Consider the following 13,346-nt stretch of genomic DNA (forward strand, 5'->3'; position numbering starts at 1 on the left):
AAATGTTGCAGCGCTAGAGAGGACAGTACGCATGTACTGTCGACAAGCCGCTGGCTTCCTGTCCTCGTCGAGGCCACTAGAGATAGTGGCCCTCAGATAAATCAGATATTTCTGCTGGCTGTCACGTCTGAATTTGGCTGTTTGTCCGTATGGCCGAAAATGGACGTAATTTGAAAATTATAAATAATTAAAAAAAAAATGTATTTTGTTCTTCCAAAACAGTAAGGGTCCCCTGGTAGGTTAGGAGGGCAGGAAGTTCTCCTAAGGTTTCAAAACGTCATGAAAATCGTGAATATATATATATATATATATAACTGAAAACTCACACCTCAGAAGTGACTCGAACCCATACTGCCAGAAGCAATGCATTGATGCATTGCTTCTGCACAACTCGACAACTTGTGACAAGTAGGCTTGTACCTTGCATGTAACCAATGAGTACAAATATATATATATATATCTATATGAAATTATACAATTCTACGAAACATGCGCAAATCGTAAATAAACCATGTATATGTGATGTGGGAATGTGGAGAGAGAGAGAGGACGGTGGTGGTGACATGATATTCAAGTGAGGCTACACCAGTCACTAACCTGACACCTTGAGCCAAGCCACATGATGCAGTGTTCCCCTTCCCCACCTGTTCTTACGTTATCATTCTTCCCCACACCTGTCCTCACGTTATCATTCTCCCACACCTGTCCTCCCGTTATCATTACTATATTAGACCTCATATAGGAAGTATTAGGCCTTGGATGGTTAAGTTTCGTTAACATAATATAAAACCTTCTCTTTTGTCCAAATTCAATAATACAAAGTCTACTTTATATTGGTCTATTACGTCCATATTTTGGCAATCGACCTCATTGTTATTATAAGTACTTTCATTTTACGAGGATGGGCTGACATCAATATATAATTATATCTGCTACAGGATAAATAGCCTCGCGTATCACTGTAAAAAGTAACTTATAATATCATTGTAGATTTTTTTTATTTAACTGCAGTGATAGTCTCTTCTATACATTACAGTATTCATCTCGTCATAACACCATGCAACAAATATATAATAATAATAATAATAATAATAATAATAATAATAATAATAATTTTTATTTAGGTAAAGGTACATACATAAAGAGATTTTACAAAGTTTGTTGGCTTTATAGATAGAGCTAGTACATACAATGCCTAAAGCCACTATTACGCAAAGCGTTTCGGGCAGGAAAAAACACTAATGACTAAAGCTTAAAACTAAAACTAATATGTGACAGCACAAACATAATACCGTCTTGACCTGCTGGAATCTCAGTATTGACTTGGTACACGAGAAGGACGCCCATTTATTGATCGATCGTGCGCTCTCGACTTCACTTTCTTATGTGGACTTAACACAATGTAAAAGTGTATATTTTAAGATATATCAAGTCACGTTTATGTAATTGTCAAAGCGCCTACCTCATAATTTTCTTTTATAGTATCAGGTTGAATACTTTTAGAGGTTGCGAATGTTTGTGCATTGATTTTTAAGTTTAAAATTCTTGCGAATCATAGCTCCCAGATGCCTTTCGCAATCTCAACACCATCTAGCTCGAATCTTGTAACTATCATCATTACCTAACGTCAAAACCTTACGTGTGTCAGCATTAAAGTGCATCTGCCAGTCGCTTGACCATTACACAACCCTATTTAGATCGTCTTGAAGTGATAACGAGTCTGAACGTCCGTCAGTAAAACATTTTGAGCAGCTTATTAATCCGTTTTTTTCAAGAGGAAGAAGAATGGTCTTTACTCTTAATAACATTGATGCAAAAAATTATTAATCTCACATTGACTTGTTAGTTGAATTCGTTATGCCATATATTTAACTGATTATTTTCTGTATTTTTGGCAGACGAGGTTGTGGTGCAGAACGTACTAGTGGTTAGCTATTGGTGTCGTCCACGGAGCGGTACACTACGCTTCCCGGTCAGCCGAGCGGACAGCACGCTGGACTTGTGATCCTGGGTTCGATCCCAGGCGCCGGCGAGAAACCCTGGACAGAGTTTCTTTCACCCTATGCCCCTGTTACCTAGCAGTAAAATAGGTACCTGGGTGTTAGTCAGCTGTCACGGGCTGCTTCCTGGGGGTGGAGGCCTGGTCGAGGACCGGGCCGCGGGGACACTAAAAAGCCCCGAAATCATCTCAAGATAACCTTCCCGCTTGTTCTTCGACCTGCGCATCTGAGGCTTCTAATTTGATACCCCCGTCTGTAATACTCAGGCTTCCTCTCCTCATGACCCTTCAGCTCTCAACACTAGCTTAGTGTAACACGCGCTTTTACTCACACAACTCCTTAATCAGACACAAACAACCTGTCCTCAGGCATTATTCATTCCATTCCAGGTGCTACATAGCCTTCCCGGTTTGGTGCCTTCTATTGATAATTGCTTACTCATTCCATTCAGCGGTCGACCCCAAAGACTCATTCATCAATTTTAATACACTGTCCATTCAAAATAATAATTTTCTCAAATATAAATTAACATTATTATATATTAGCATTTTGTACATATTTAGGCATAGGTGTTTATGTTTTGTTGGTAATTATTTATATTTGCAGTACGTTGGTGAAGCATTTACAGCGTTGTGATTCGAACAAAAGTCATCACCGAAGCACTTGTCCGAGAAGTGTTCGAACGTCATCAGTTGTGAGTCGTGTGTAAACCGTTCTTCCTTCATGAACAAGGGGACTTGGTGGGTGCTTGCAATGGATTTTGGCCTTTGTTTATGAGGACGGGCTGGTATTTGTAGTACGTGGGGTGGAAGCATTTACAAAAGTGCGATTCGAACAGAGGTTGTCAGTGAAACACTGTTCGAGAAATGTTCGAACGGTATCAGTTGTGAGTCGTGTGTAAAGCTTGTTTTTATTCATAAACGGGGGGTCTTTCGGCTGCATATTATCATGTTTGGACTTTGTTGATTAGGACAGGTTGCAACGAAGGCCATATTCCATGCAGCCGCTAAGTCCCAGTTTATGAGTGAAAAAATCTTTACACACGACTCACAACTGATGACTTTGCAGACGACCTGGTTCTGTTCGAATGCAGCCCGTCCTCATCAAGAAAGGCCAATATGATCTTACAGTTTCTGCAGCTCCAGAATAAGGGATATTCCCAAGAAAATTTTAATAATTTAGGCACGTATTTTGTATCTGTAGTTAAAATATTATTTACCAAGAAAGGTATGTATCGCAAATTTCCGTAATAATTAACAAATCATTTAATCAACAAATAACAAGAAGTTAATAACAAAATTACACAATAGATACGGTATTTTTTTTTCTTTTTAGCAGGGATAATCCTGCGCGGGCCCTAAGCCTCTGGCTGGCCCACTAAGTGATGCTTGTTTCTGTTTTACTTGGGCGGAGGATGAGTATTCATGACTCGTATGGTCGCTTCAGTAAGATTTTGCCAAATGTGTTTAACAACTTCCTCTGCTCTGTTGAATCTAAGGTGAAATCTTAACGGGTTTGTAACTGTGCACTGTGTTAGATAATGTTCCAGTGGTCTGTCGGGCATTTCTCCACAGTGTTGACATTTCCTCTCACCTTCCGGAACCCGTAAGCCTATTTCCCATGCACATGGGTATCCAAGCCTGATGCGATGTAAGTGCACTTCTGTTGTTCTACCGCCCCCTTTCATCAAACTAAGTGGTTCGTAGTTGGTGGAATTCTTGTACCAACCCGCAGATCCTGATGTTGCAACTGCTGTGTTGTGGTCACTGTACAGCCTTCGCATTGCTCTGTTTCGAATTACTTTCTTCATCTGGGATAGACTCTGTGGTATGTAAATGTCTACATTTCCCCTCATAGTAGCAAGTTTTGCAGCTTCGATAGATACGGTAGATATTGTCATTATCTCAAGTGAAAATATTTCTTGGCAACCCCCCTGCAATTTACAAGTGTTGCCAGATTGGGCTACAAATAACGAACTGGGCTACTTTTGAGAGCCCAATTTTTTTTTATTTCGCTACTTGCTACTTTTTGGGCTAATTTAAAAGCAAGATGTGCTAATTTGGGCTATTAATGTTAAGAAACTCAATTATGATTATTTAGGATCAGATGCAACACAAACAAACACTTCGCGATAGCAGCCACAGACTGACGATTTAAATGCGAGCACAGCATGCAGTATATCCTTCCACGACCACAAAGATCACATTCACTCCAAAAAAATCTTCCACTTACGGGCTATTCATGCCCGTGCCACCTCTTGGGTGGCTTAATCTTCATCAATCAATCACAAATAAGCAGTTACAGCCCCGCTCCTGTGCCATGAACGGTTGAGGGCCACAGGGACCAGACATGACAGTCTGCTCTCAGCAAAACTATTAAAATACTGAACAATTAGGAGGATATTGATCCACACCACTTTTTCTAATGGTCAGGTGTAACAAACAAAGAGCAACGGTTTCAAGCTCAACAAGCCACAATGTGGGACTGAAATCAGGAGAGGCTTTCTCGCTCATGGGATTACTTCACTAATGGTTCCTCTCCTACCACCACTATTATTTTGGTATATATTTTTTGTTTTCACTTCTGAACACTGTAGGTAAACTTGTAAGATTTATTTTTACTTAACATTATCTTAATTATTAGGTTTTGTTTCAAATTACATTATTTTGTGGAGCAAAAGTAAACAAAAACAAAAATTGAAAACATTAATCCACGCAAATAATCATAAGTTTCGTGATTTAATAATATTAAATCATTCGTAAAATGCAAACTAATTAATTTACTATAATTATTATAATACGTATTAACTTTACCATAGTTACAGGAGATACTAGCCAAGATATATTTTTACCATTTCGGACACAAAACTAGTACGTTTGGTATACATATATATCATTGTTCAATATTAAAACCACAATATAATGCTATTAACAAATTAAAATCTTATACTTAACAGGCATATAGTTATCAAATGAAGTTGAGTGATGTGATGAACATATTCCGGGCTTCATAAGAACGACGCCCGACAGTGTTAACAACTTACATCTGAAGGACCACAAACATGGTCGAACGCACAAAACACTTGACTGTATTTACGGGATATTCATGCCCGTGTCACCTTTTCGGTGGCTTAATCTTTAGCAATCATTTAATCACTTGACTATGGCCAGTTTTTGAGTAGACTCCTATTACATTTACTGTGATAGTTATACTTATATGTAATAATTTGTATTAAGGGTAAACGCCTAATATGTAATATTAATTAATAAAAACACCCGCCTATCTCCACATGTCTATTGTGTAAAAGTAAAGTTGACGTAAAAAGTATAAGTAAAGTTAAAGTTGGGTTCTTTTGCCCGAAACGCTACGCGTGTTAGTAGTTTTACAAGAATGTATAAACATCAATGCTATGTACTCTCATAAACCCATTGTACCTTCTTGTATATATATAAATAAATAAATAAAGTATTTTGGGCGCTCACGTACTTGTGCGCCAGCTGGCGTTCACAACTGATCTGGTCTTCAAAGACTAGATTTAGTCAATCATAATGATAATAATGTTTATTTATTTAGGGGGAATAAATTTCTGGTCACACTGATTAATAATGGGCATCATTAATAATCGTAACATTATATTAATTAATTTTTTGTTGTATTAAAATACAAAATATGAATCAACAACGTTGCACTCGGAGATACCTGAGTTTACCCGAGTGTAGCTGAGTTTACCTGAGAGCCACTAACACTAGCGGCCTCGACGAGGACAAGAAGTCGACGGCTTGTCGAAGGTCCCCCTATTTGCCTTGGTGATCTTTTCCAGCTGTACTTTAAAAGTTAACAGTTTTGGCACTTACGGCTTCGGCGGGTAGGCAGTTCCATGGGTTAATAACCCTGTGGGTGAAAAAGCATCTCCTGTTGTCAGTCCAACATTTGTGGCTTGTTGAGCTTGAAACCGTTGCTCCTTGTTTGTGTTACATCTGACCTTCTGAAGAAATTGTCTGGACCAACCCCTCATTCTTATCGGCCTTGCCTACTTCACTATTTGACTTGTTATATGATGAGTTTATTGGATACGACTCCTCCCTCTGGCATTCACTTAGCAACCATTCCACTTCTGGTAGTAGCCTTAGTATACATAGCTTAGTTAACTTCTGTGACTCATTTAACCCATAATTAACTAAGACTATGATTATTGTTTACTTAAGGATTAAATTCACACTTCACAAATGTGTGGAGTGTGATTGACAAATGTGTCAATCAATCATCGGGAAGAATGTACGATTGCGAGTTACATGAAAGTAACTAAGCTATAAATAATTGTAATTAATAATAATTGTAAATATTAATTAATACTAATTAATATTATTTAATAAATTAGTCCCAATTCAATGCAGAGTTTTCTTCCAAGCACAGAAACTTGTAAATATAAATACAAGATAATAGATAAATAGACAACTTTCAAATCTTGCACCAAATAATGGCGAGAGGAAAAAACTAGACAGTATACATTACATTTGAAATTAATAATGGATGAATGGTAATAAATTGGTGTATGTTTGTATGTATACCAGACAAAGTCCATTTAATGACAGAATTTAGCCATTTTGTGTAAAAACTTTTAAATTTCATATTATTAATTATAACAGTAATCGAAAAAAATCATAGTTTGTATATACAAGAGATGAAACAGAGAGCCATGAGCTAGAGCGATGTGCTGAGTCCATAAGGAGGCCGAGCTTCCAGAAATACCTTCCTGTGATTGGCTGTTGCGGGGAATACCAACACTCTTCTATGAATAAAATTTAAACTAAGAAATAGGTCCTTATGCACAACAACAAGGTTGTTGTGAAAAAGAACAACAATTTCAGTTTTGCACCTGACAGAAATCTCCATCTAACTGAATAATTTACTCGAATAAGAGGGTAGAGCAGTGTATCATTATTTGTGTCAAGGCAACCCCCAATAATAACGTCACAAGTCAGGTAGCCAACCCATGTTTCTGTAACACCCGTTACATCCTGCAATATTTAATTATCACTTTATTAACACTTTAAATAATTAACACTTCACTTTTTTGGGTAAATTAAAGTTAAAGCATAATTCCATAAGCAGGACTGGTGGGCTGAACTAAGATGATTTACTAAGTGGATGGCACCTTCAGCTGATCCCTTCCTGTGATTGGCTGTTGTGTGAATGTCAACAAAGAATATCTACCAATGATATGCCATTTATTATGCACCCCATACCATCTGTGGGCGAGCTTGGAACCTCCTACCCGAGCACAACAACCCACCTTATGGGTTGCTGTTTGACTATTTGTAGTGCGTTGGAAAAAAAACAGATGTCGTTAGTTGTATTTTGTGGGGTAATTTGTTATAAGTGCAATTTGATGTCAACAGATGGCGTAAGCTGTATCTTATGGCCACTATTGACCTGTCAGTTGATAGTGGAGTTGCTCCTGAGCTACCGTGCAGTGAGGACGGGTCGCCTGCTGCTCCGGTGGTTTGAGTCGGTTCTCACTACGTGAAGAGAGCCATGGGGAAGGCTCAGCGCAAGAGGGAATGGAAGCAGCTTTCGGACGAGGAAGGACGGGGGACCGATGTGCAGCAGGCCCCAAAGAAAACTGCTATCGAGGCTTTACCACTTGCTTCTACCAGCAAGTCAGCGGACGTAATGGACCTAGAGAGGACAGCGTCAGTCACACACCAGCCAGTGTCAGTCAATGCTTCTCTGTCCGCAACGCTGCCGCGGGACGGCAGTATGAGTCAGGAGAGGACACCACCGGTTTCACGCCAGCCAGTGTCAGCCATTGTTCCTCTCTCCACAGCCCAGCTGCAGGACAGCAGTATGGGACAGGGGAGGACACCACCAGTCTCACACCAGACATCGCCAGCCTCTGCACTTCTTCCAAAATTCAAGATCATGCAGACCGACCACTTTCCTACAGCATATGGAGTAGTAACGGCGATGGAAAAAGAACAGCCAGAGCTCAAACTTTCCATTACAGTCAACCTGAAGGGAGAAATAATACTGACACCTCAAGACCAACAGACTGCATATTACTTAGAGAAGGTAAGAGTCCTGCAGGGGAAACCTGTATGCTTGGTAAGGCTGGACCCTTCAGAACGACGCACAAGAGTCGTGCTTTTGGGATACCCAATCGACTTTCCCCTGGATCCAGTGCTAGAACACAAGCAAGTCCTGAGTGCGGAACGTTGCCACACAAAAGTAGACAAGGCAGCGACGCGTCAGGTTCTGGTGACCGTCATGGGACATGTGCCAGAAACTTTCGGTCTTGGAAATTGGGGGACTTACCGACAGAGGCCATACGTCCCGGAACCCCTACGCTGCTTCAGGTGTCAGAAATACGGCCACCATCAGTCACGCTGCACAGGACAGGAGAGGTGCGGAGTGTGCAGCCTGAGACATCCCACCAAAGACTGTATTGCCAAGCACAAGGCAAACCAGACCACAACAGCCAAATGTCCAAATTGTGGAGGCAAACATCATGCCTGGAGCACAACCTGCTCTGCACGGAAACAAAAAGTGCAGACAGCTCAGGCCAGGGTCAACACACTGACCAGCGGTACATCCACCAACACCAACGTCTGGAACACTCGTGCACAGCCACAACAGCCACCCGCTCTCACAGAGCAAAATTTCCCGAATCTGTCAATTCCGAATCAGACATTACACGAAAGTGTTGCAGAAGTCCAGCAAATGCAAAAGAGCAGAAAACACTTACTTTCGGAATCTGTTCACCAGCTATACAGTTTTACCGAGGTCCAGCTGAAAACCATCGTGAAGATCATGGCAGAGACCATTATCAATTGCCTACAGATGACGCAGAACGACTCACAGCAACAGACTCAGGACATCACTTGTGTGATAATGGACAAGATCGTGCAGCAGACCACAGTTACACGAGAAATAGACAGTCTCCGACAGGATGGAGCACGAGAGGACAAACGCCGCAACTTGGACATACTGACTACCGACAACAGTCGGATAGTCACGACTCCGGAACATCAACATTCACAAACGCAACTGCAAGAAGCAGTGACCACCCACGATCAACAGAATCTTCCAACACAGGTGACAGACAACAACTGCCAATGCAGTCTGATCTGCAGCAACGCCAACAAAGACGTATTGAACAGCAGAGATGCGCAGGTTCCGCCAACACAAGAAACGGCCACGAGCAATCAATGCAGTCCGACTTGCAGCAATACCAACAACAAAGTGATGGACCACAGTTCTGCACAGATTCCAACAATGCCAGGGTTGACCACGGACAATCAATGCAGTCCGACCTGCAGCACTTCCAACAACATAGCGATGGACCACAGTTATGCACAGATTCCAACAACGTCGGGGATGACCACGAACTGTCAATGCAGTCCGATTTGCAGCGACACGACTTGCGAGGCGGAGAATATAGAGGTCGATTCCGAGGAGGAGTTCTAGTAGAACAAGCAACACCAACCGAACCCGTCGTCTGGCCATTACGAATTCTGCAGTGGAACATACAAGGTCTTGGAAATAAAAAACACACACTTCAGGAGGCTGCAATCAGCACGAAAGCAGATATAATCGTTTTGGAAGAAACTCTTTTCCCAGCCACGAAATCCTTCAGATTAGCTGGATATCAGCACTATGTTCTCCCGTATGAGCAGGGGAGACTAAGAGGATTAATGACCCTAGTCAGAAACACCATACCCAGCAAGAAAATAGACTCAGTTTCATGTGGGGATGGAGTAGAGGTATTAGCAGTTACAGTGACTATGGCTAATTTTGAGCTCCTCATATACAACGTCTACAAGCCCCCTAGACGTAAACTAGAAGCAGAGGCAGTGCTTGCCTTGGCCACGCAGGAAAATTTAATTATTGCTGGAGATTTTAATGCTCATCATCCAGAGTTAGGTGCAACTGGGCCAGCCAATGCAGATGGGCGCCATTTAGCTGCAGCTCTGCGAGAAGTACCTGAAATTACACTTCTCAACACTGGGGAACCCACTCACATTCTAGGAGGTTCCCTTCATCTTACATTAATCTCCACAGCACTCAAGCATCAGGCGAAGTGGGAAGTAGACCCGGTGATCACTAGTGACCACTATGCTACTGTCACGACACTCAACCTGGCACGACCTCCTACACCTCCTGCGCGGCCTCGGTGGAATTTAGGAAAGGCCAATTGGAATGTATACCAGGAAGAACTTGAAAAATGGTATGCAACGTACACGCCACCTGAGGATTTGAACATACACGAGACCAATCTGCAGGAAGCCGTTGCAGCTGCTGCGAACACAGCTATTCCAATCATTATCACAGGTAACACGAAACGAAAGAACTATTGGTTCTATAGTAATGACGTTAAAGAACAGAACCACAGAGTCAATATCTTCAGAAAACATCTAAAGAGAAACCCCACACCAGAAGGAAGAACTCTGCTACGAGCGGTGATATCTGAAGCAAGGCGAGTTTCTAGAGAAGTAAAGGAGGCAAGATGGTTTGAGTGGTGTCAAACTCTAAATGAACATAGTAGTCTTGGCAAGATATGGGGTCAGATTAAAACTATATCAGGTCGACCAGCCCGGCCACAGGCATGTATTCAACCATTGCAGGAGGCTGAGAGACTTGCTCTCCAATTTGCAGAAAGAACAGCTTCATATCAGCTTCCTGCAATGGTCCGAAGGCAGCAAGAACACTTAAAACAAGAGAGGATGACAGTCATTCATGAGGGCATAGCTATAAATGACGAATGTGACTGTCCCTTCACCAAACAGGAACTAAGCAGAGCCAAAAAAGGTGGTAAGGACACTGCACCAGGTGCTGATAACATTACATACTCAATGATCGCACATGCAGGTCCTGCTGCAGACCGAGGGATATTGGACGTCATCAATGCGTCTTGGCAGCAAGGTAAACTACCGCCCTCTTGGAAGAAAGCAGACATCATCCCGATTCCTAAGCCGAATGAACCTGGCAATTACAGACCCATTTCATTAACATCATGCGTTAGTAAAACTGCAGAACGGATGGTCTTAAATAGGCTACTGTGGAAGACTGGAGACCTTCATAAACACATATTTGGCTTCACTAGAGGAGTAGGTACTGCAAACTGCATAGCAACATTACTAGGAACAGTTAACTCGGGTCCAGCTATAGTGGTCTTCCTTGATCTGGAAAAAGCGTTTGAACTTGCAAGCCCGCCAGCAATACTACACACCTTAGTTAAAAAAGGTGTGAGGGGGAAAATGCTAGCATGGATTCAAGATTACCTAAGTCACAGGTATGCCAGAGTAAAGTTGCAAGGACAAGTGTCGGACTACCACTTGCACGAGAATGGGACTCCACAAGGAGGAGTCCTCAGTCCTAGTCTTTTTAACATCCTTATGGAAAACCTTGTTACCATGTCCTTTACAGAAGGGGTTACATTGCTAAGCTATGCTGATGATCTAGCATTAGTCGTTACGGGTCCTTCACTTCTAAATAAAGCTCAAGGTGCTTTAGATCAAGTGGCATCTGAATGCAGTGTTTTAGGGCTAAAAATATCTGCACAGAAGTCTAAGGCGATGAGACTAGGTGGCAAGGCTCCAGACAGGCACCTACGCATTCAGGACATTAACCTTCAGTGGGTTACACAATATCGATATCTCGGAGTGTGGATTGATTTTAAAATGACATTCCATAAGCAAATTCAATATCTAAAGGAGAAAGCAAAGTCACGAATAAATATAATGAGAGCAATCACAGGGCCCCGTCTAGGAGCGGGACACAGAGTGTTGAGAATGTTTTACATACACGCCGTTCGTTCCCTGGTTGATTATGCAGCGCCTGCCTTACTCACTCTTTCTCCTGGTCAGTGGGCAAACGTTGAGGTTCTTCAAAATGATGCATTGCGAGTCATAACAGGTGCTCCCAGATGGACTAAAATCCTGAACCTAAGACTAGAGACGAAGCTAACGTCGATTGAAATAAGGGTAAAGGGGATTGCTGCGTGCATGCTGACCAAGATATTGACTAGACCTAGAATCAGTTCACTTAAAGATATGATCACTGGAGCACTAACTCTGGACGGAAGGGCCTCCGATGGCAACAGGTGGACCCATTGTGCGATCAACGCCATCGATACATTCGATATGGCAAACACAGTCACTGAGAGGGGTGTCGACGACATACATGCAGACTTTGTTATACAAGCCCCTTGGGAATCTCTGCCAGCAGACTTTCAGATTATGGCTCTTGACGGGAAGAAGAACCAGACACATCCTCATCTGCTCCGTCACTTTGCGCAGATGCATATAGAAGCAAACCTGGCTTCCGACAGCTTCACTTACTTCACGGATGGGTCAGTAGACCAACAGGGACAAGAAACCGGAGCTGCAGTTAAAGCAGGAAACTCTGTATATAGTTGGAGGCTCTCAAATGTACAGTACAACATCCCATTGATTGGTCTTCCTCCAAAATAATCTTTCCTGCCTCTACTCTTCACAGACGCCGTCTTGTAGAATCGGCTCTTATACACAATGTACCCAACATGAACTTGAGTCCTGGCTTTGTTGCTGTGGACTCTTCCCTTTCACAGTATATACTCAAATGCTCTAATCTTTCTAACAAACGTGACTTAACATAAGCTTTCCCCTTCCATTTATCTTTCTTTCTCTTTCCTTTTCTTTCTCTCTTCTCCTCTTTTTCTGTTCATTGTCTTCTCCTACGCACCCTTGCTCCTCTTCTTATTCCTATTACTATCTCCTTCTCATTCGGTGGTTATAATAGGAGCTGCCTCGTATGGGCCAATAGGCCCTCTGCAGTTCTCATTATTACTACTATCCCCTACACCTTACTTTCCTCCTCAGCTCTCTCGTGCCTATTTATTGCCTGTTTCTACCTCCTCTTCACAATCGACTTGAGAATGGTCCAGGACGGACCGAAACGTCGTCGTCCCTTCAACTTCTAGTGTGTGGTCTGGTCAACATACTTCAGCCACGTTATTGTGACTTATCGCCTGCATGAAGAATTGCCATAGCTTCGGTTCTTCCTGGTGTAACAAACTAGGCTGGTTGTAAGAATTATCCAGAATGTTTTATCTACAAGGGAGAATGGGAAGCTGGACTCGCGTGGTGACCAGCGGGAATTCGCGGTGAAAATAATTGACGGCTTATTCAGAGTTTTGTATAATGAACCATTCGATAGTATTCACTTATTTAGAGAAATTAGCCTTTATTCATTTTGTATTAAAATGGTATTGTATAATATTCCTGGTTATAGTACCAAGAGTATTCTAATTATTAGAAGACTTGAGTTAAGTCACCATCAGTGACGTCACGAACCAGATCTGTTGTA

Source organism: Procambarus clarkii, chromosome 72 (genome assembly GCF_040958095.1).
Source record: "Procambarus clarkii isolate CNS0578487 chromosome 72, FALCON_Pclarkii_2.0, whole genome shotgun sequence".
Lineage (NCBI taxonomy): Eukaryota > Metazoa > Arthropoda > Malacostraca > Decapoda > Cambaridae > Procambarus > Procambarus clarkii.